General features: G+C 35.8%; 1 pseudogene; it reads left to right on the top strand.

Moving 5' to 3' along the window:
- The first annotated feature begins 4,244 nt into the window (after positions 1 to 4,244).
- Positions 4,245 to 5,036, top strand: LOC118842472 (annotated as a pseudogene).
- Positions 5,037 to 22,978: the final 17,942 nt, after the last annotated feature.

The raw sequence follows: 22,978 nt of genomic DNA, 5'->3' as shown, positions 1-22,978 counted from the left end.
TTATTGACCCACTCATTAAAAAAGAATGTCATTATTAAGTTTCCATTTAGGTCTTAATCTTTTCCTTATGCTTCCAGTATTAGCTACTATTCATTTTACATTATGATCTATAGAGGATTTGTTTAGTATTTCTTGGTTTTAAAATTTATTTATAACTTCTCTAGTACATGGTCTATTTTTTTTTTTGTTTTTGGCAGGGCAATTGGGGTTAAGTGACTTGCCCAAGGTCACACAGCTAGTAAGTGTGTCAAGTGTCTGAGGCTGCATTTGAACTCAGGTCCTCCTTACTCCAGGGCTGGTGCTTTACTCACTGCACCACCTAGCTGCCCCTCCTGAGAATATTATTAACAAAGTAGAAAATATATGTATTGCTCCCTCTTTAACCCACTCCCAGTGACAGTAGGGTTCCAGAACTACCAGCCCTCCTCCCCCAGGTAACTCCTCTGTGTCAGTTCTTCCTCTCATCCCTCATTTGTATAAGATAATTATTCTTTTCCTAGATGGTTTACTTTTTAGTATTGCATCATACTCAGCTCTACCCACATCTATCTTTCTTTCAAATTACCCAATTACTAAGAATAATCTTAGACATACAATTTTCATTTCCTGATATAAAAAGTAAAGTCTGTCCTGAGTCCCTTGTAATTAGTCTTTGATGTTTACCTTATATTTCTCTTGCACCTTGTATGTCAAATTTTCTATTGATTTCAAGTCTTTTTGCAACAAAATCCTGGAAGTTTGGCAATTCATTGAATGTCCTTTTTTTTCCATTCATGGTTATGCTTAACTTTGCTGAATATATTTTTAGCTGCAACACCAGTTCTTTTGCTCTTTGATGTATAGTGTTCCAAGACCTGTGGTCTTTAAGTGTAGCTGCTGCTAGGTATTGTGTGTTTCTAATTGTAGCTCTGCCATATTTGAATTATTTTTTTCTTGTTGTTCATAATATTTTCTCCTTGAGCTGGCAGTTTTGGAATCTAGCTATGATATTCCTGTAGCTTTTCCTCATAGGATCTCTTTCAGGTGGTGATCAGTAGATTTTTTCTACTTGTACTTTCCCCTCTTGTTCTAATGCTTCAGGACAATGTCCTTTAATTATTTCTTGCATTATTGTATCAAGATTCATTCTTTTTTATCATAGGTTTCAGGAATTCCGATTATTCCGTTGTTTTCTCTTCTTGATCTGTTCTCCAGATCAGTTGTTTTTCTTATGAGATGCTTCACTTTCTCTTCTTTTTTTTTCTTTACATTTTATTTTGTTATTGATCTCTTATAACTTCACTGGCTTCCCCTTGCCAAATTCTAATCTTTAAGGAATCATTTTCTTCCTTAAGATTCTGAATCTTCTTTTCTACTTGGTTGACTTTCTTTTCATATTTTCATTTTTCTTGGATTGTTCTGATTTTTTTTAAAAAATTTTTTTTCCTCAATCTCTCTCATTTGATTTTTAAAGTCTTTTAAAAGTTCTTCTATGAATTCTTTTTGGGCAGGTGACAATTTGACATTACTCTTTGGGGTAGGAGAGGCTTTTTTTTCCTTCTGTATCCTCCTCTGAAAACCAGCCCTGGTCCTCTCTATTCTCATAGTAACTTTGTATGGTTGGGTTCTTTCTCCCTTACCTGGTTCTTTTTTTAATAACAGCTTGTTATTGTAATCACCTCTACTCCTGGGTTAAGTGGATGGTGTCTCTGGCCTCAGATTGTCCTTTAGTTCTCCCCTCTGTCCTGGAACCAAAACTGAGAATGCTGCCCTCTTGTAAGTGCCCACAGCCAATGGCATCCTCACCCCACTGCTTCTGCTTTCACTGGGAGTATGCTGGTTCCTTTTCACCAGGGGCTGCATTTTGGCAGGCCAGCTGGGGCTGGTGTGCCTTATCAGCAGAGGTTCAGTCCAATCTTCCCCTGCTCAGATGCCCAACCCCTCCCCACCCCCCCACTCCCCCCATCTGGGAGGTGAAAATTTCTGCGGCTGGGGCTGAGGCTACCTCACAACCCAGCTAGACCCAGGGTTAACCAGCTGCTGTTTCAACTGTTGTTTTCACCATTCTATATTTTCCCTGAGGCACTGTTTTGTCTTATTTATGGAGGAAATCTGGAGAACTTGGAATTTTCTGGCCTCCAACATCTCAGAATCCTCTCTTTATTCCAAGTTTTAATATGAAATTTTTGTAAAAAGTCTATAGCAAAATATTCAAAAAATTATATGCTACAATCAAGTTGGATTTAGATCAGGGATACAAGAATGGTTCAACATTAGCAAAAAAAAATCTACTCATAATTTGTCATTAAAAGAAAAACATCCAGAACTACATTATGAATTAAGGCCAAAAAAAAGCCAGTATCTTTCAAAATAACTTCAAAAGACATAACATATTTCAGTCAGTCTAGCAAAACACACTGAAGAACTACATAGATGCAGTTACAAAATGTCCTCTTAATGAATAAAGAATGACTTAAATAACTGGAGGGATAGTCAATGATCATGGCCTAGCTACAACAGTATAATAAAACTGATGTTATCATTCATTCATTTATATAGTTAATGCTATGCCAAACTACCCAGGGGACACATAGAGTTACACACACTAAGAAAAAAATTTCTTTTGGCAGAATAGTAAAAGATCTAGAATTCTAGAGAAATAATGAAAAAAGTAGGAATAAAGGGAGGCTACCACTTCTAGGTCACAAATTATACTATAAAACCATAAATATAAAAATTTTTGAGATTGCTTAAAGTACAGCACCAGTGTAGTGGAGAAAACAATGCAGCAGAGTCTCTGAAAGGAAATTATTTCAATAGCTGAGGATAGCCTCTGTCTCCTGCACCATCCTGACAAGAGGAGGACTTCATAAATTTCTGGAGAATTCAGACTTAACAGTCATGTTCTAGTAGTTTTCAAAGGCTAGCAGCATCTAGAGGTAGCATCAACATCAAAAGAGACAACACTGAGGAAAGAGATCTTTAAGACCATACAAGGATCCCAGCAGTAAACTACCTTCTCCCTCAAGGGAACTTCATGAGTACACAAGGAAGAAGAAAAGGACTGCTAAATCTATAAAGGGAACTTTATCCTTTTCAAGCCTGTGCAGCATAGACAAAAAGAAGGCACGTGTTATTTTCAAATTGTTCCCATTCAACTGAAGAAGTTCATACTATTCTCACCATCCTGAGTGTGCTATATATTGAACTTCTCATTGAGGCTTATGAGTGAATGAGTGTCAGAGATAGAACAGACCAGGTTACGACCTAGTGAGTATCAAAAGGTAAGAAAAACCATTAGATGCCCAGCACATGGAGTCCATTATCAGAATCTACCAGTAGCTGCACTAGCCAAACCTCATTACATGCCAGCTCCAGGAGTGACATATTGTGATCCAGTCCAGCAATGAATTGATCCAGAAGCTGAGACACTAGAGATAGTGAATCACCCATTACCTATGCCACACCCAGAAGTGAAGCTGGTGAAGAGAATGTTTGGTAATCCTCAACTGAGTTTTAGTTCATTATTCTCCCAGGGACTGTGTGGGTGTATAGAAGGGACTATATTCCTCAGTTGGGGGAAGGAGATCCATGAAAGGATATTTTTGTAATTCTGTTCTTGCTATGTTTTCTCAGTAAATATCTCTTTGTAAAAGCTAAGAAATAAATAATAAGCTAAAAAAATACAATTCAGGACTGGTTAAAAGAAGAAAAGTAAATCAATAAAACAAATTAGATAATGAAGAATCATTAAAAATAATGAACTCAGTAACTCCACTGTTCAATAAATGCCAGAACATAAATTGTATAGGGAAGAATTTACTATTAAACAACAAATGACAGGGAAACTAGAAAGAAGTTTCTCAGAAATTCACTTTAGTGATCAGCTTTTATGCCATATACCACCATTAAGTTTAAAAATTTATATTTGATTTTACTAATAAAGAGCATATTAAAAACCAAAAACGAAACAGAAGAGAACCAGATCAGGTACCTTTCTTAGCCATAGACAAGGAAATTCTTTAGCAAACAAGAGATAGAAACTATCATTAAAAAGTAATATTTTTAATTATATCGAATTGTATTGTACTGAAAAGCTTTTTCAAGAACACAATGCAAATAGTTGAGGAAATGAGTGGGATTCAGTGCTTAGCACGGTGCCTGGCACATAGTAGGTACTTAATTAGTGTTTATTGACTGACCCAATGGAGCATGTACCTCTTTAATCTTGGTGGTTCTTCTTGCACCCCATCTTTCCTACCACCATGTTAATCATTACTGACTGGGAGTAAGAGTTTGAGGAGGTGGATATTGAGAACTGTGGCAGCAGCATATGTAACCATCCTTATAGACCAGTAAAATGTTTAGAAAACAAATCAAAATAGCCCCTATAATTATAATCCTGTTAAACTGGAAAATACTGAAAATGGTCATATTAAGGATAGCTTAATTATCATAGAAGAGGCACAATGAAATTACATCTAAATTCAGGGTCCATTTCCTAACCTTTATTTCTGGCTAATGGTATGGCAGCAAAAGTCCAAAGAATTTATCACATTAAATTAATGGAGAAAGGCTAGATAAAACATGCACAGTACTGGCCAACCAAAAAGACCAAGCAATGCTGCTTTTTGAAGAAACAGGATTATGTGTGAGCCTCCTGCCAGAAGACATGAAATTGAATACACTAAAATATTCATAGTAGTGAAACCAAGATAATATCTCACTTTCATATGTGCCAGATTTCAGAGTCCATGAAACATCAGTTTTATTCCTCAATTTCTCATTTAAAGTTTGAGAATCTGGTTCCCTGAATGCTGAATAAGGATTGTAGTAATTAATTCACTGGAGCACAGGAATTGGCTGGCCTGGCACATTTTCATTAGCTGATCCCCATCTTGTTCTGATTGAACTGTTCATATTAAGAAAATATTACTGACTACAATAAAATATTAGATAATGATCGAATGTTTATCCAGACTTCATAATAACTAAGATTCCCGTATATGGCTGAAATAGAAGGAGCAAAATTTATAATGGGAGCTTCAAATATATAAAAATGGTAGAAAGAATTTTGCAATGAAGATGAGCCATCTAGCTATGAAAATTCACCATCTCATAGAACTAAAATAATTACTGAAAAGTACAATGGATAATTTTGATTACGTTAAATTGAAAAGGTTTTGCACAAGCAAGCCAATTCAGCCAAGATTAGAAGAGAAGCAGAAAACTGGAAAACAATTTTTACAACCAGTGTGTCTGATAAAGGCTTTATTTCTAAAATATATAGAGAACTGAGTCAAATTTGTAAGAACATAAATCATTCCCCAGTTGATAAGTGGGCCAAGGATATGAACAGATTGTTTTCAGATGAAGAAGTTAAAGCTTTCCATGGTCATATAAAGAGATGCTCTAAATCACTATTGATTAGAGAAATGAAAATCAAAACAACTCTGAGGTACCACATCATGCCTATCAGATTGGCTAGCAGGACAAACAGGAAAATGATAAATGTTGGAGAAGATGTGGGAAAATTGGAACACTAATGCATTATTGGTAGAGTTGTGAATTGATCCAACCATTCTGGAGAGCAATTCAGAACTATGCCCAAAGGGCTATAAAACTGGGCATACCCTTTGACCCAGCAATACCCCTTGTAGGGCTGTATTCCAAAGAGATCATAAAAATGGGAAAAGGACTCACATGTACAAAAATATTTATAGCAGCTCTTTTTGTGGTGGCCAAGAATTGGAAATTGAGGGGATGCCTATCAATTGGGGAATGGCTGAACAAGTTGTGGTATATGAATGGAATGGAATACCATAGTTTCACAAGAAATGATAAGCAGGCAGACTTCAGAAAAACCTGGAAAGATTTACATGAACTGATGCTGAGTAAAGTGAGTAGAACCAGGAGAAAATTGTATGTAGTAACAGCAACATTATGTGATGACTAACTTTGAAAGACTTAGTTCTTCTTAGCAATGCAAGGATCTAAGACAACTGCGAAAGACCCATGATGGAAAATGCTATCCACATCCAGACAAAGAACTGTGGAGTCTGAATACAGATCGAAGCATATTATTTACTCTCTCTTTTTTTGTTTCTTCTTTCTTGTGGTTCCCCCCATTGGTTCTAATTCTTTACCACAGGACAAATGTGAAAACATGTTTAATATGAATGTATATGTAGAACCTATATCAGATTACAAGCCATCATGGGGAGGGGGGAGAACAGGGAGGGGGAGAAAATTTAGAACTCAAAACTTATGGAAGTGAATGTTGAAAACTAAAAATAAATTAATTATTTTTTAAAAAAGAAAAGTACAATGGGAACATGGTGGATTTAAAAGAAGACAAAAGGGGGACCAAAAAAAAACTTTAGAGAACTTTCCACTAAAATTAAAGCTACTGTGAAATAGAGCACTGAAAGCATTGTTGGGAAAGGATGCTGGAAGGACAGAAGCTAATAGAGCTCAGAAGGTTCAGCAGATGAAGGATAAGTGGGACTGAATGAACCTAAATCTTCATGATCCATAAAAAGTTCTAAAGCTATAAATTTTGAACCATTGACATGCAAAACAAGACCTGAGGCCTTCTTGGCAATCAAAGTGATGTTTGGTAAATCTCTAGAATGCCTCACACTTATCTATTTGCAATGTAAACTATACATCCAGGTAGTAACAGCAAAAAAGATTTTACAAAACTTGAAAATTCTCTGTATTATTGAGTGCTTTAAAAATGTTTGTAAGAATTGCAAAAAGATAAATAAAACAGGGGCAGCTAGGTGGCACAGTGAGTAGAGCACCGACCCTGGAGTCAGGAGGACCTGAGTTCAAATCCAACCTCAGACACACTTATTAGCTGTGTGACCTTGGGCAAGTCACTTAACCCCAATTGACCTGCCTTCCCCTCTCCAAAAAAAAAAAAACCAAGATAAATAAAATAAACCAGGAGATAATACTTTGTAATGTTCTGACATTCTCATTCTATATTTTTACACTTTGAACAACATTAAATTTTTTAACCAAAATTTTATTTTTGTTAAAAATTTTTTAAACATAACTAGGGTAAGAAAGGAAGTGGTCAACCAGGAAAAACAGAAACAACTTTTGCATCAAATACCGCTAATAAAGGTTTAATATCCAAGGTATATAAGGAACTAACCCAGTATGTAAGAGCAAAATCTATTTCCTAGTGGATATGTGGTCAAAGGATATGGATAAATGTTTCCTAAAAGACAAATTGCAAACTACTAACAACCACATGAAAAATTGTTCCAAATCATTAATAACAGGAGAAATATAAATCACAACTCTAAAATTTCACCTAAGTCTTGGAAATTTAGCAAAGATGACAAAAGATGGGAATAGTCAATATTGAAGTGGTTGTGGGAAAAAAGGCGTGGCATGTGTTGGTAGAGCTGAGAAGTGGTCTAACCATTTTGTATAGCATTTTGGAATTCTGCCACATAAGAAAAATGCCCCTACTGTTTGAGCCAGAGTTCCTGAAGCTAAACATAATACCTCAATAATGTTAATAATAAAAAAAAAAAACAATATGCAACAAAATACTTAAAAGCATCATTTTTTGTATTGGCAAAGAAAGTATATTAAGAGAGAAAATACATAACATTGAATTGAGAATAACTAAGTAAATTGTTACATATGGATATAATGGGATATTACTGTTCTAGAAGAAATTATGATTATGGTGAATACAGAGAATCAGAGGAAGACTTAATCTAATATAAAATGAACTTTAGCAGAACCATAAAAGCAATCTAATGTTCACAACCATGTAAGTATAAATAGCAGCAACAAAGCAATCAAAACTGAATTTCATGAAATTAAAATAACTAAGCTTGACTGAAGAAAAAAGAGTGATGAGAATGTTCTTTCCTTCCTTCTTTAGAAAGGTAGTGAACTGTCAGTATGAAACATAACATAAAATTTACAACTTGGTTGGCAGGTTTGTTATTCTTCCTGAATTGTTTTTTTTTTCCTTTTTCCTCCCCTCTGTTATAAAGAGAAAGGGGGCATGAAGGAAGAGATATTGAGAAATGTAGGTATCATACAAATAAGACAAATCAATAACATTTTGTTTATATGCTGCCAAAGTAAACACGTAAACATTTAAAAAAAGAGAAAAATGGTAAAAAAAAAATTACCTACCTTATTGGGTTGCTATGATGATCAAATGAAATATATGTAGAGTTTTGTATCTATTTATTTATCATCTGTTTATTTATCATAATCTGTCTCTTTGTCTTTCTAACTGTGATATCATAATTAGATCTTCCAAATCCTCCCCTTTCCCATGTTGTCTGATATTCTGACTTGGTATATAAATATGATCCAAACATCAAAACCAAAAGAGTCTTTTAAAAAATTTGTCAGAGACACTCATCTTTAATAATGTAGAAATTTCAATACTATCCTGACTCAGGCACTTACTGTGTGATTCTGGGGAATTCAATTAACATCTCTGAGCCTCAGGCTCTTCATCAATAAAATTAAGATATTAATATTTTCCACTACCTGTCTTTCAAAGGTGGTTATGAGAAAAGCATTTCAGAGATCTCAACACTGAATATTTTGTTGTAACTATAATGCATAATGGTGATGATGAACCACAAATATATCTTTTATATTAATTCTATTTTCTTGATCTGACTGTTATTAGTATTCTACAGTTTTGCTTGGGCTTTCTGTAAGACTAGAATAAGGTCGATCATGTGATAAATGCCACATAAACACTTGATTTTAGATGCTACCTTTTGGGAAAGATATTACTAAACTGGAAAGCGTCTATGGAAGGGGGACCTAGAAAGGAAAGGACCTACTGACCACAATTATAAAAAGCATTTGGAGGGAACAGGGATGTTTAGTTTGGAGAAGTCTCAGCAGAACAACATACCTATCCGTCTATCTATCTGTCTGTCTGTCTGTCTGTCTATCTATCCACCCATCCACCCATCCACTTATCTATCTATCTATCTATCTTAAGGGGTTTGTCTATATGGAAAATGAAATAGATGCATTCTTCTTGGCCCCTGGGGGTAGAACAAGTAACAGTAGGTAGAAGTTATAGAGAATTAAGTGTAGGCTTGATGTAAGTCTCTAAGTCTTACCTGTGCCTAACTAGGTATCACTTGCTTTATGCCATAGGGACTGACAGTCTTGACTAATCCCTGCCTTTTACCAGCAATTTTCCCTGCATTTGTTTCTCTGAAGTTGCCTGACTCTTCAACAAGAGGAGTTAGATTCCCTAATTCTCATGTTCATTGACTTCTGACCTAAACCATAGCTACCTTAGGAAAATTTTATTTTAGGCTTTCCTGCCTACTTATTCCCTGCCCTGTCTCTCTCAAGGTGATAATTAAAGGAAATATCCTAAGTCAGGTATGATACAGATAGTTTATTCACACACACACACACACACACACACACACACACACACACACACAAATGGGCTAAGCAATGCAGGATCATAGAACGATTAGGACAGAATCCAGTAACTCATCACTTGGTACAGTCAATTATGATGTCAATATTCAAGCTTTATGGGGACATACTTCCTTTGTACAACTATTAATTAGCCATTTTAAATTTCACCTTCACAGAGCATAGTCTGATCAAACAGGAGAGGGATTATTTTTCCAGTTGCTTTGCTTTCTGTCTTTCTAGGATGTCAGTCTACCCCCAATGCAAAGGGCAGGAATTGGATTTCCAATTCACTCTACTTTCCATTTGCAGTTTTGCTTGGTTTTAACTATGTGGAACAGGATGCCCCCAGGCAGGGTACACTGTGTTCCCCCCTCCCTTTCCAGCTTCCTTTTGGGTGTTGTCTTATCTCATTGGCTTGCAAGCTCCTTGGGGGCAGGGATTGTCTTTCTTTTTTATATTTGTATGCCCAGCACTTAGCACAGTGCCTAGCACACATATTATATATTATTATATATTAAATATTAATAAATATTTATTGAATTTAATTGCATAGCAAATCTTCCAAGATCTTCTGATAATCCTGGGTTGATGTTAAAGGAAGGACATATACAAAAGAGTCAAAGGCAGATAGAAGCCTTGGTATAAGCCCAACTAATTAAGACCTAATCCACATGGGAAATGGCCCCTTCTGTCATATTACTGGGGAGAGAAGAACATCATTCTCCAACACTGCCTGAAAATACATCTTAGTGCCAGAGGCACCCAAACTTATTTGTCCTACCACCCCCTTTAAAAAAAATTGCTTAACATTCTTCTGGAAATCTACTTCCTTTAACAGTTTAATTTTTAATTCATGTAATTTCAAAAAATATGATTTTTTTTCAAAAAATGCATTTTAAATAAATTATTGTAAATTTGTGGGGTTTTTCCTGCATTGAAATTTTGATGATGTGTGTAACTATATAGTATCATATTGGAAACAAGTCATTACATGTAAAATATTCCTACCGATGCATGCTGGACTAACCGAAAACGGGTGACAGGCTCTCCTACCAACACTTGTTTGTTAAGACTTGTCGGCAGACTTGACCACCAATGGGTTGTAACTTGCATTTTGTGTGTTTATTTGGAAAATGATGTAATCACTATTACTTTAACTCTGTTACACAAGTATGAATGGTTTTTCAAAATTTTCTTCTCTTTTCTTCTTTCCTTATGCTTCCATTGTTCCCTTATTTTTTAATTCAATGCCCCCCAATTGTACTGGAGGCTACTACTGGTGCTTCCCCCCAAAATCATTCCAGTGTCCCCCAGGGGGTGGTATCACCCACTTTGGGAACCTATAAAGAAACCAAGAAAAAATACCAGTCAACTAGCCATCCAGAAGTCCCCACCGCTTCTACCTGGTATAGCACTCAGTACGATCAGCTTTTCCAACACTCAAATGGTGGGGAGAGGAAAGAAAGAGAAGAGTCAACCGAGGAATGAATCATACACAGAATTAGGCAGAATGTGTCGTCTATGTATGTTCAATTTTTTTTTGCTTAGTTTTAGTTTATTTTAATTTTGTTTTGCTTCAGATTTCCCTGCAAGCATGTAGAGAACCCCTTTGTATGCTCCAAGGAAGGGGTGGAGTAAGTAGCGTCATATAAAGAAAAACCTCTTGAAAACCAAAGCTATCTGAAAGGGACAGTTTATAGCTAAAAAGAAATGAGATCTTATCTATTATGTTACAGGGGGTGTTTTGGATGTTGTTCTTGTAATTTACATATGGCCTCATGACAACCACTTGCTTGGAAAACCTTTTCCCAATACAACAAAACACTGCAGTTTCAAACAACCACTTGCAAATGTTTCCCAGAAGAAATTTTATTCCTCCATTAAGAAACAAATGCTCATGATATATATTTCCCCTTTTACTCAGAATGTTGGATTTCCCATATTTCTTGACCTTCCATATCAAATTATCCAAAGACTTCAGAACATAAAAACATCCAACCATGGTTGAGAAAGAATTGTTCACATTTAGTAGATTGAAAAAGAGAGAGGACACTTTAAAGAGGGGCCATGAGTGACTTTCTTAAGGTCACAAAATGAATTTTGAGAGGAAGCCAGAAAAAATAAAGCACTAGCTTCTGCAGCTTCCCTTTGTTAACCACCACCTCCCCCACACTTTGTCCATTAACTTGGTCAATTCTCAATAGTGATATTGTTTTTATCTGCAGAAGTGGAACAAAAATTCAGCCAAAAAGAAAAAAGCTTTCATATTGTAAAAGGTCATTTATCAATTGATTCTAATAGAGATATGCACATATAATTTAACCAAACATATATACATACATGTATATACGTATGTGTATATGTGTATACATATATGTGTGTGTATGTGTACGTGTGTATATATATATATATATACATATATATATATATATATATATATATATATATATATATATATATATATACATACATACACATATATCTATCTATCCTTAAGACCTGCACATCAGTTAGCCCTTGAAGGATATTGCAATTAACATTTAGGCACAACTACATGTTAATGATTATACATTGGAAAGCTTTTGGAGAATGCATAAATAACCAAAAGCATGTTATAAGCTTTAATGTTAATGTTGCTTTGGTTGATGAAGCTTTAATGATATAAGCACGTTTACACAAAAAGAACCTTAACCAATTTATTTTGTATGATGGCAATTTCACTATTTAAATTGAGAAATTTATACCAAGGGCATATACTTTGTATCAGGAAAATGAATAACTAATTGTGATCCCCAAACAGTAATATGAATTGTAAGAAAAGAATATATTAAAAAATGACTCACTCACTGAAATCCCATGGCTTGGGAAATAATTAAACTATTTAATACAAAGCATAATGCTTCATGATATTTAACAATAATTGTTTACTTGGTATCATCATATTACCTTTAGACAAAACATATCTGACCAAATATAAAGGTTGCTTGTGGTACTTTATCTCAATTTGTATCATGTTCTCTAAAATATTGTCATGCTTCATTAAAGTACATATAGTCTTTGTTTCCTGGAGTCCCTTAGTCATTTCATACTGGAATTTCATAATTGTTTTCTTAAGTTTCTGGTTCAAGAATCTTAAATGTGTTTAGTTAAAAAAACCTCATGCTACTTTAAATTAAACATGAGTACTATATAAGGGCAACTTTAACCTATTTATGCTATTGGAAGAATAAAAGGGCTATGGATTATTCCAGGTTATAGTTAAATCAAAACCATCTATAACTAGTTATCATTTATTTTCAATTTATATTCCACCTACTTGCCAAAGGACAGTTTGAGTCCACTTACAAAATTAACCATATATTAAATAGGACAAGTAAGAATAAAAACAGAACAGAGACCATTGCAAATGAGCAGAGGGAGTTGGTATTACAAGGCTCCTGATATGAGCTAATTATCTTCTAATGGTGTGGTAGAGAGAGTACTGGAAGTAGAATATTGAAATCAGGAAACCTAGGTTCCAATTCTGGTTCCTTCACTAATTGTATGACCATGAACAAATCACTTTCCATTTCTGAGTCTCAGTTTCCTTTTACGTAAAACCAAGTTCCCTTACTGCCCCAACATTCTATGATTTTCTGACAACTGGGCACAGAATTTGACATTGATGTGCCTGTCGACTGATGGAAACAGATTATAAAAATTTCATTGCTTTAAAAGAAAATGTACAAAATTCATCTGGAGACAAAATTTTTCCTGCAATTAAAGTCAAATATATATCATCATATAGATCATTCTCTAAGGCCCCTAAGCTCCTGATTTACGAATGTTCACCATTCCTAACTGGATCCACATCCACTATACTGCTCTCTAGATATTTTCTGGGTATGTTGTCAAGTACATTTCCCCAAGACTTCTCCCATTTTCCCAGATTGCTCTGGAAGCAGTAATTAAATCAACACTACTATGCTTGTAAAGGACATGTCAATCAATAGTTCTAGAACTACACTCACTCTCCCTGTGACTTTCCAAACCAAAACTCCCTCCCCCAATATTTGCAGTGTTTTACTTCTAGAATATAAATCCTTGAAGTTAGGGACTCTTGCTTGGTATCAATCAGGGTTCAAACAAAGACCAAGTAGGGAGTGGCCTGGGACCTACTGTTAGGGAATCAAAGAGAGCCAGAGTAATTTGAGTTTAAGGAGCCACACTTAAGGAACAAAGCTTTCTGCATCAAAATTTACATTCTTCCCCCCCCCCGCCCCCCCCCTTCTCAGTCAAACTGAGACTTGTTAAAGACCTTAGCTAAAAAAGGCCAAGGTCTCCCATTGTATCCAGAGTCATCTCCAGTTGTCTTGATCTATAGCTTACCACTGGACCCAGATGATGCTGGAGGAGAAGTGAGGCTGGTGACTTTGCACAGACCTGTCCCACTTAAATCTATTTGACTTGAAAGTCATGGCATCACCTCCCTGATGTCATGGTCTTCTTCAAGAATGAAGGACAAAAAACAACAAGAGAATAAGTGACCTACCCAAGGCTCTAGGCAGGGATTGGACTCTGCTTCTGCTGACTCCAAGGCCAACTCTCCATTCACCATGCCATTCTACAATAAAGGTAACCAGTACTAGAAGGACTTCTGTAGCTCATGGTCTCCATGAACTGATTTGTCATTTCAAATATATTTAGTCTCCTGTCTTCTTTCCTCCTTGGTATATATTGAAAGACAGTATTATTAAAGGCAAAGCAGTATTGCTTGTATCTTGATCAATTCTAACTGATATACTCAGCCAGAAACAGGACTGTAATAAGATCCTCATGTGCTTATCTTTTGGTGTGCCTTCTATTCATATCATCCATGTACTATATATTTTGGATCTTAAATAAACAGTCTTCTCTCCTAGAGAATCTCTATTCCTCCGTCTTAAATATCCTATGCTTCTCTTCAAAAAATGAAGGATGTACAACATGATATATTCAACAACAGTTCATCTATTTCCAATTTGCTATTTTTTATGTTTTTAATCATATTTCTTGTACACATGGTATTAGTAGAGAAAGGTGTCCAAAGCTCTAGTAAAAATTAAAAACCTACCTGGTACAGTGTGAAAAGTTTGCTGGATCTGTGTTCAGGAGACATGAATTCAAATTTCAGTAGTGACATTAACCAGCTAAGTGGAGAGCTTAATCATTTAACATCTTTGAGCCTGTGTTTCCCCATTTTTTGGAGGCAATTGGGGTTATGTGACTTGCCCAGGGTCATACAACTATTAAGTGTCTAAGGCCATATTTGAATTCAGCTGGTGCTTTATCCACTGTGCCACTTTTCTGCCCCTGGTTTCTCCAACTTTAAAATGGAGATAGTGATACTTTGCATTATGTCATGGAGTGTGTGAGGAAAATGCTTTATTGGTTTTACAAGCTTATATAAAGGTGGGATAGTCATATGAGTCTGTGTATGTACAACGTGACTAAGGTAGAACTTTGCTAATCAATTACTACCTTTAACTAAATAGTGAGGCATATGCATATCACTCATCAAAACCTTAGAATGAAAATCAGCAATACACAATGGGGGAGGGGGAGGAAAAGAAAGGGAGGATGTTTTCCTAATCGTAACCTGTAAATTCACTCTATTCAATTAGCCAGTCAACTAGCATTTATTAAGTTACTGTTATGTGCCAGCCACCATGGAAAGCACTAGGGATATAAAGAAAGGTTTAAAACACATACACAACACATTAGTCCCTGTTCTCAAGGAGTTCACATCTGCTAACTTTGCATTGGACATGAGCAGTGGCATAAAAGACATCATCCAAAATATATATGATTAAACATGCAGGTAGGCCAGTCTCATAGAAAAAGAAGGGGATAACAAAGAGTCCCACTTCTTTACCAATACCCACAGGATATTAAAGGACACATAGGAGGGACCTTGGCGTGTTGGGTGGATCCTGTATGGAGTATTTGTGGGAGAATACCAACAAGAATCCCAAAGGACAAGAAGTAATGGATGAGTGAAAGCTTCTGTTGGAAGCACAGAAACCCTATCCAATGGAACTGCTGTCTTCTGAATGTGGGATACAATCAATCTTAGCCTAAAGAACTTTAGTTCTAACAGCACTTTACTTATAAACTCCCTATAGATTCTAATAAATTTTACCTCCTTTCCTCCTAACAGAACTTTCACCCACTCTTGATACCCTTTTCTACCATCTATGCCTCTATCTGTGTCTTCACTTCTTGTTGAGACCTTCTACCACCAAAGCCCTTCCCAAGTTTAGGAGCCCTTCCCTTTTTCTGAACCAGAACTCTCAAAGGTCCTATGAGAATTGTCCAGTTCTTAATCAGACAGTGAACATTTATTAAGTGCCCACTATGTGTCAGGCACTGTGCTAAGGGCTGAGGATACAAAAAGGAACAAAAGACAATCCCCATCTTCAAGCTTAAAATCTAATGGATTATTAGCTCTTGTGTCCATAGTTCAGAAGTAATCTAAACTTGGGGGGGGGGCACTCAGAGATATTAGGGACTCAGTATTGGAGCTTTAAAGGAGCTCAGAGCTCAAAAGGTTTAGGGAGCTTGACGTTGAGAACTACATAGTACTATTTCAGCCACCTAATGAGTTAAATAGTCTTTTGTGAGCTGGTCTGGGAACTCAACCAACTTTTATAACATTGTTTGTATGGGGAAATCTGTTCCAAGTTCCAAACAACTGACATACAATCAAACTTTTGGAACACAACCTATTCATAAGCTGGGGACTACCTTACTGATTTCTCAGACTTGCTGGACATTAGCCAATGGGTGTGTCTCATGTTGACATAAACATAATGTTCTGACATTTGCCATCATACATTAATAGACCTAGCTTGAGTTTCTTCTTACTCCATTATGCCTTCCTTGACTATTCCAGTCCACAGTGATATCTCCCCCTTCTGAATGTCTTCTTATAATACTAATTTTCTGGACCATTCATGTGAGCTAAAAGACTAATGTATTACTATTAGCTTTCTTTTCATATCTATATATCTTGTCTTCCAACAGGATTTAAGCCCTTTGAATGCAAGAACAATGTTTTGTACTTTCTTAGTTTTGCCAAAGCATGAAATGAAATTCCTTATACCTAAGATGTTTAATGAAATTCTGTTTATGATGTTGGGTTTTATAACTCGATACAAATCTAGTGATATTATTTTATGGAGGCCAGGATTAAAGCTTATTTTAAGTCTTAACTGGATTTGAATAATACGCATCTATTTTATTTGAGTCCAGGATCTATAATTTTATCAGTGTAAGAAACTCCTTGTATATGAACTTCCTCCACAAGATAGAAATCATAATCTATCCATGACTTAACATATAAGCCCTAGGGAGTTGTCTGAGGCACATAGAGGTCAATTGACTTGCCCAGGGTCACAATCAGTAAGTTTTGAAGGCAGGATTTGAAGCTGTCTTCCTGCCTCCAAGCCCAGCACTCTATCCACTCCACCACACTGAATAAAGACCAATTTTGTTGCCATAAAATAGATTCTTGTAGTATTTATTGTCTGTACCAGTATTCATTTTTGTTATTGGATACTACACTGCTTTCTACTGCTATTTAGTTATTTCCCAAAAGAATATGTAGTCAATCTACTAAATTATGAGTTGTCTGAAGGCAGGTATCATGCCTTGTACTTCTTTAGTATTGATTATAATGCATGGTAAAGGACTGAGAAAAGACAGCAGTACTATAATAAATATTTATCAAGTAGATTTGAATTGGGATGATTTAATTAAATTGAATGTTCAGATTAATCCTCTCTTCTGGTCTAAAAGAATGGACTCATATAAAGCACAACATCCAGTCATTTTGTATAAGAGAGGTGAAGAAGAGGAATCATCCTCACATATAAGTTAATTAGTCAGTTGTTCAGCATATTTGGTTTCCCTTATATAGTAACACAAAAGTGTTTCAGTCTTTTATTATTGAAAATACAGATGACTTCTGAAATCATGTGCTCTTGATAGAATCACAAGAATTTATTAACAAACAGTATGAAAGATGCAAGTCACAATGGATGTGAGCTCGTCTAATTACAACCAAGAGAATTCTTCTATATTACAAAACTAAGAAAAAACAAAACCAGAAACAAACTGAATTCTCTTCAAAAGACATCCCTGAACCCAGCTGAGAATTTCTAATGCTGAAGCATCTTATTACCACCAGGTAGAATATACAACCACACAAAAACAAGGAAGAGCTAGTTAAAACACTCACCATCCATTTACCAGTGTCCCAAAGTTATTGGCAAAGGACTGAAACCCCTAAAATACGGATTTTTATTTAAAATATTTTATTAGAACTCCAAGTCCCTGGAGTTTGAGGCAGCCAGTGAAGGCACTAGAAGCCAGAGCTTCAGTACCAAAACACAACCAGAATTGATGTGTTTTTGTGGAGACTGGGAGGTATAATTTAAAAATTATGGGGTTAATTTGCTTTTCTATCTCAAATGGCCCCTGAGAAGGGTAATGTAATTGATCACTCAGTCACAGTGATGAAAAGGTCCTGGTACAAAGCCAGTTCTTGTCTCCTCTTGTAAATTCTTCTGTTGGGGCAGGGAAGCAATCGGCTCTTATGTGATTTCCTCTAGGCTTGCTGGCTATTTCCTGGACACAGGAGACTTTCTGGTTATCACCCTTTGTTCTCAGTTCTGACAATCTAAGACATTTCATAAAAAATGAACCAAAACAAAAAGCCCTCAGCAATAACATTTTCTGAAGCATCCAGGATTATAGTGATAGTATATCAAGAGTAAAGCTGAATTACAATGCTGTTCCTGTATAATGTGGAAAGGCAAGAGCTAGCAGGTTTTGAATATAGCATAATCCTGAGTTTGTCAGGATTTTTAAAGGGAAAGAATTTGATGCAACAATAATTACAGTAAATCAAAGCATTCATTGAGCTGGTTCAACTTTATTTGACTAATAACTATAATCATTCTGAAGCTACAAAGATGAGAGACAAATGGATTCAAATTGGGACCAGAGCTGGGGCCCAGTCAAATTGTAAAGAGGAAGAAGGTTATCTTCAGTGTCCCCAGCACTTACCCAGCAGTAGAGTTCCTAAGGCATCTATATAGTGCCTCCCACTACCTATTGAGGGATCTGATGAATAACTAATTCAATTAAATTGCCTTGCTATGTGCCTGGGACTGTGCTAAACACTGGAAATGCAAAGACAAAAGTCCCTGCCCTTAAGGAGCTTATAGTCTATTGGTAAGATTCAACCTGTATACAAATAAGAATTCTCATGGTCATTTAAAGTGGGAGAGAGCCCTGTGGGGGTGGGGAATCTGAGGCCTGGAGGCCACCTGTGGCCTTCTAGATCCTTACAGAACAAATCCTTTTATTAAGGGGATTTCTTCTATAAGGTTTGGATTCAGTCAAATAGCCACACTTGAGGATCTAGATGTGGCCTTGGGGCCACAGGTTCCCTACCCTGAGGCATCAGGAAAGGCTTCCTATAGGTGTGGCACATAAGCTGAATTTTGAAAGAAGCCAGAGATTCTAAGGGGAAGGAGGAGGGAAGGGAAGAAGAATTTATATAGTGCCTAATACATGGCAAGTGCTTTATATATATTATCTCATTTGATCCTCATGACAGCCCTGCAAAATAGCTGCTGTTTTAACCCCCATTTTACAGTTGAGGGAAACTGAGGAAGTGACTTCCAGCATTATACAGCTAGCAAGTGTCTGAGGTCAAATTTGAACTCAGGTCTTCCTGACTTCATGATCTAGAGTCTGAGAATTCATGGAGGTTAGCAAGGGGACATTAACCTGGAAAGGCAGGCTGCAGATATCTTGTGAAGAGATTTAAAAGACCAATTGAGGAGTCTGTGTTATCCTAGAGGCAATTGAGAGGTAATAAAAGTTCATAGAGGGGGAAGTGACATGGTCTGACTTGTGCTTAAGGAAGATTATTTCTCAATTTGTGCACAGCATAGACTGGAGTGAAAAGAGACTGGAAACTTGTTCACAGTAAAGTGTGCAACTGTTAGTAATTTAGATTTACATTTTAACTGAGATCAAAGACTCAGAATGAAGAAATGAAGATCAAATAGTAGAATTTCAGACACTTGCTAAGAGATAGGGAAGGGGTTTCAGAGGAAAAGGAGACACTGAATATGCCCAAACATCAAGGTAGCCCTACTCAAGACTTCATTTGACAACTCAGTTAAAGTGATAGGCAATGCTCATGAAATGGAAAATTGGCTTTCCATTCATATCAGTAGATTCATAGAAATTAAACAGGCACAAAATTTCTACCAGGATATAATTCAGTTTCAAAACAATTTAGGGGCTTGGGGAGAAAGATTAGTTATTTAGTCTTTAAAATGAAACATTAAATTATATTCTCTGTGGATAACATGCATAAAATCATATGGGCAGAGAAAAGGACCAAAAATGAGCCTAAACAAAGTATAAATGTGTAAAGATGACTTAAACAAAGCATTAATCTTAGGGCTACCAAGTAGAATGAGAAGACTATGTTCAATTCCTAGCAAAGTCCCACATTAGGAGAATGGACAACCCATGAAAATTAAAAAAAAAAAAAGAAAAGAATTCTCCTCAGCAAACTCAGCAATATACCACATTATTAAACAAACTATGAAAAGAAATCCATGTTCTATTTCTTTACTGCATTTCACAACATTAACTTGATCTGAAAAGCAGTGGTGATAGGGAAGCAGTTCAACTAGCACTGAGTGCATTGTCATAATAGAAAATCACCACTATTTTTAAATATTTAGAAACAGATGAGTTTCCATTTCTTTTTGATTTGCAAACTTTTTTTGCATGAAACAATTTTATATAGAAGTAGATAGTTCAATCTAATTTTTTTCTTTAAGTCTTATTTGGAGTTGTTCTAGTGTAACATTGAGCTCCTTGCCTATACCTGCATATACATATAATGGTGTTCTTTTTTCTGACTTTGGCAAATTTATAGGTTGTAAGGGACAGTGACAGATACAATTTGTATTTGAATAGCTGATTTTCAAAGCTAAAACACAGCTGGGATGATTAGTTTGTCCCCAGGGCATAGACTGTCTCATTACTTCATTTCCTTTCTACTTATTTACATAAGCCCAACAGGAAAAAAATTAGTTTTAAAAAAACTGGGGAACTCTGAGCCCCTAAACTATTCGTTTATTATTGGGCAAATGGCCATAGCCTTTAGCAATGAAGATTTGGGAAATATATTGCGTAGTCACCATAAGTTAGAGTGAGGTTTCTCACTGAGGAAACCTAAACCAAGAAGGACTGTTAAAGAAAAGGAGAGGCTATATCATACTGTACTGTCCCCTGTTCCCTAAAAAGTTTAGAAAAAAAGTCTTCAGAACCTGGCTGTAAGTATAGAACTAGAAAGGCTTCTGCTAACAGTAGACTAAGGGTGGCAGCCCTTTCTGGAAAAAGACACCACCATCATCCCAGCTGAGGGTTTCAGTTAAACATTAAGTGGGAAGTGTCAGAGGCTATCACTTTCATACAGGAATTATCTGACTTGAGCAGAGGAACATTCTACCATATTAATAGCAGAGTCAATCTGTCAAGAAAGTATAGCTAAAACAAGATAGCTTGTGAGGAACTAGCCCAATCCAGTAGCAGAACAGCCTGAGCTAGCAGCAGAGAGACCCAGCATCCCAGAACCTTGTCCATCAGTGATGACTGTTCAAGAGAGAAAAGACATTGCAGCCCTATAGTAAGTTACTTTGATTATTTATCTTCCCTATATGTTTTCCTTACTATTATTATGCTTTACATTTATGTCCTTTCTCTGTCCATGGCTATTATGTGGGTAAGTATACCCTAGGTTTTTGGGAGGAATGTATTGTAAGTCATTTTTCTTACTATTCTATTTGAGTGAATGCCTTTTAAAAAAACAAATTGTTGCACCATTTGCTTCTTAAAAAAATCACTAGAATTTCTCTCAGTGTTCTCCCTCCCAGAAAGCCATCCTATATAACAAATAATATTTTAATGAAAAAATTAAAAAAGAATAAGAGAAGAAAAAATCAGCAAAACCAATCAATATTTTGAATAAGATTGAACATATATGCAATGTAGCACTCTAGGGGATTTTCTAGCATTCACAAAGGAGTAGGGTGAGGGCTTCTTTTCATTTGTCTTCTTTGAGGCCATGCTCTTTTTTTATAATTTTGTAACATTTACTTTTGATTGTTTTGTTCTTTTACATTGTTGTAGTCATTGTGTACATTGTTTTCTTGCTCTGGTTACATCATTTTGCATCAGATCACGTTTCTCTATATTTGTCATATCTTACAGAACAGTAATAATTCATTTATTCCTTTACCATAATTTGTTAAACCTTTTCTAATTTAATTTGTTTCTAAGTTTTTGCTATCCCAAAATGACCGATATAAACATTTTTGGTGTATAAGGGGACTTTCCTCTCAATGATCCCTTTAGGGATAAGCCTAGTAATAGACATTTTTGTAACTGCATTTGTACAATTTCAAATTGCTTTACAAAATGATTATACCAAATCACAGCTCCACCAATAATACAATAATGTTTCTGTCTTTCCACAACTCTTCTAATATTGAACATTCCCACATTTTGTCATCTTTGACAATTTATTGGGTTTGAGATGAAATGTCAGAATTGTTTTGATATTCAATTCTCTTACTATTAGTTATTCAGAACATTCTTTTATATACATTATTAATAGTTTTGAAATAATTCTTTTGAAAATTTTGCAAAATTTTAAATGGTTTACTCTTTTGAAAAAATTGCAAACATTTATATCCTATCTGTTAGGGAATGGCTAAGATTTTACATATATTTTGCATACAATTGTAACAGCAATGCTGCTTGCAGCTGCTGCAGAGGTATAAGGCCAATAACACGAGCACACAGGAGGGCTGCTAGCACAGGTTCTTTGATCTGCTTTTCTAAGGAAAGCAACTTTAAAGAGTTTACAATCTCACTTTAATTAAACACACACATATCATTTACTTAGTTCAGGATAAAAAGTCAGCACCCTGAACTTCAGAGAATACACAATCAAATTACAAGCAGAAATTATATAAATAGAGCAAATAACACAAATTAGCAGACAGGGCTCCTGTCTGTCCATAGCAATACAGACATAGTTACCAGAGAGAGAGAAGCACCAACATCTGCATTTTCAAAGCTGGGGGAGCTCCTTAATGGCTACCCAGGGTCTTGTCTGGCCAGATCACATGAACACTCTTCTGATGAGTGAGCCCCAAAGCAAAATGCTAACCTCAGAGTATATATACACTTCTTCAGGGTCAGAAGGTGTCACAACCATGTAACTCAAACTCATGTGACTTAGGCAGGTCATCAAAGACTCTTGATTCAAACAAAGGCAGGACTCAGTCAAAGGCACTCTTGATTGCCTTAGTGCTGAGAAGCACTCCAAAAGAAAAAAAGCAAAAAGTCCCACTTTGCTTGCCGTTCCAACAATATCTTTATTAAGAAACTTGATACAAAGTTTTTTTTTCCCATTTAACTGCTTTACTTC

The sequence above is a fragment of the Trichosurus vulpecula genome, chromosome 3 (assembly GCF_011100635.1).
Source record: "Trichosurus vulpecula isolate mTriVul1 chromosome 3, mTriVul1.pri, whole genome shotgun sequence".
In the NCBI taxonomy this organism is placed as follows: Eukaryota; Metazoa; Chordata; class Mammalia; order Diprotodontia; family Phalangeridae; genus Trichosurus; species Trichosurus vulpecula.
Note: the sequence above shows the minus strand (reverse complement) of the source record. Positions and strands in the feature narration are given on the sequence as shown.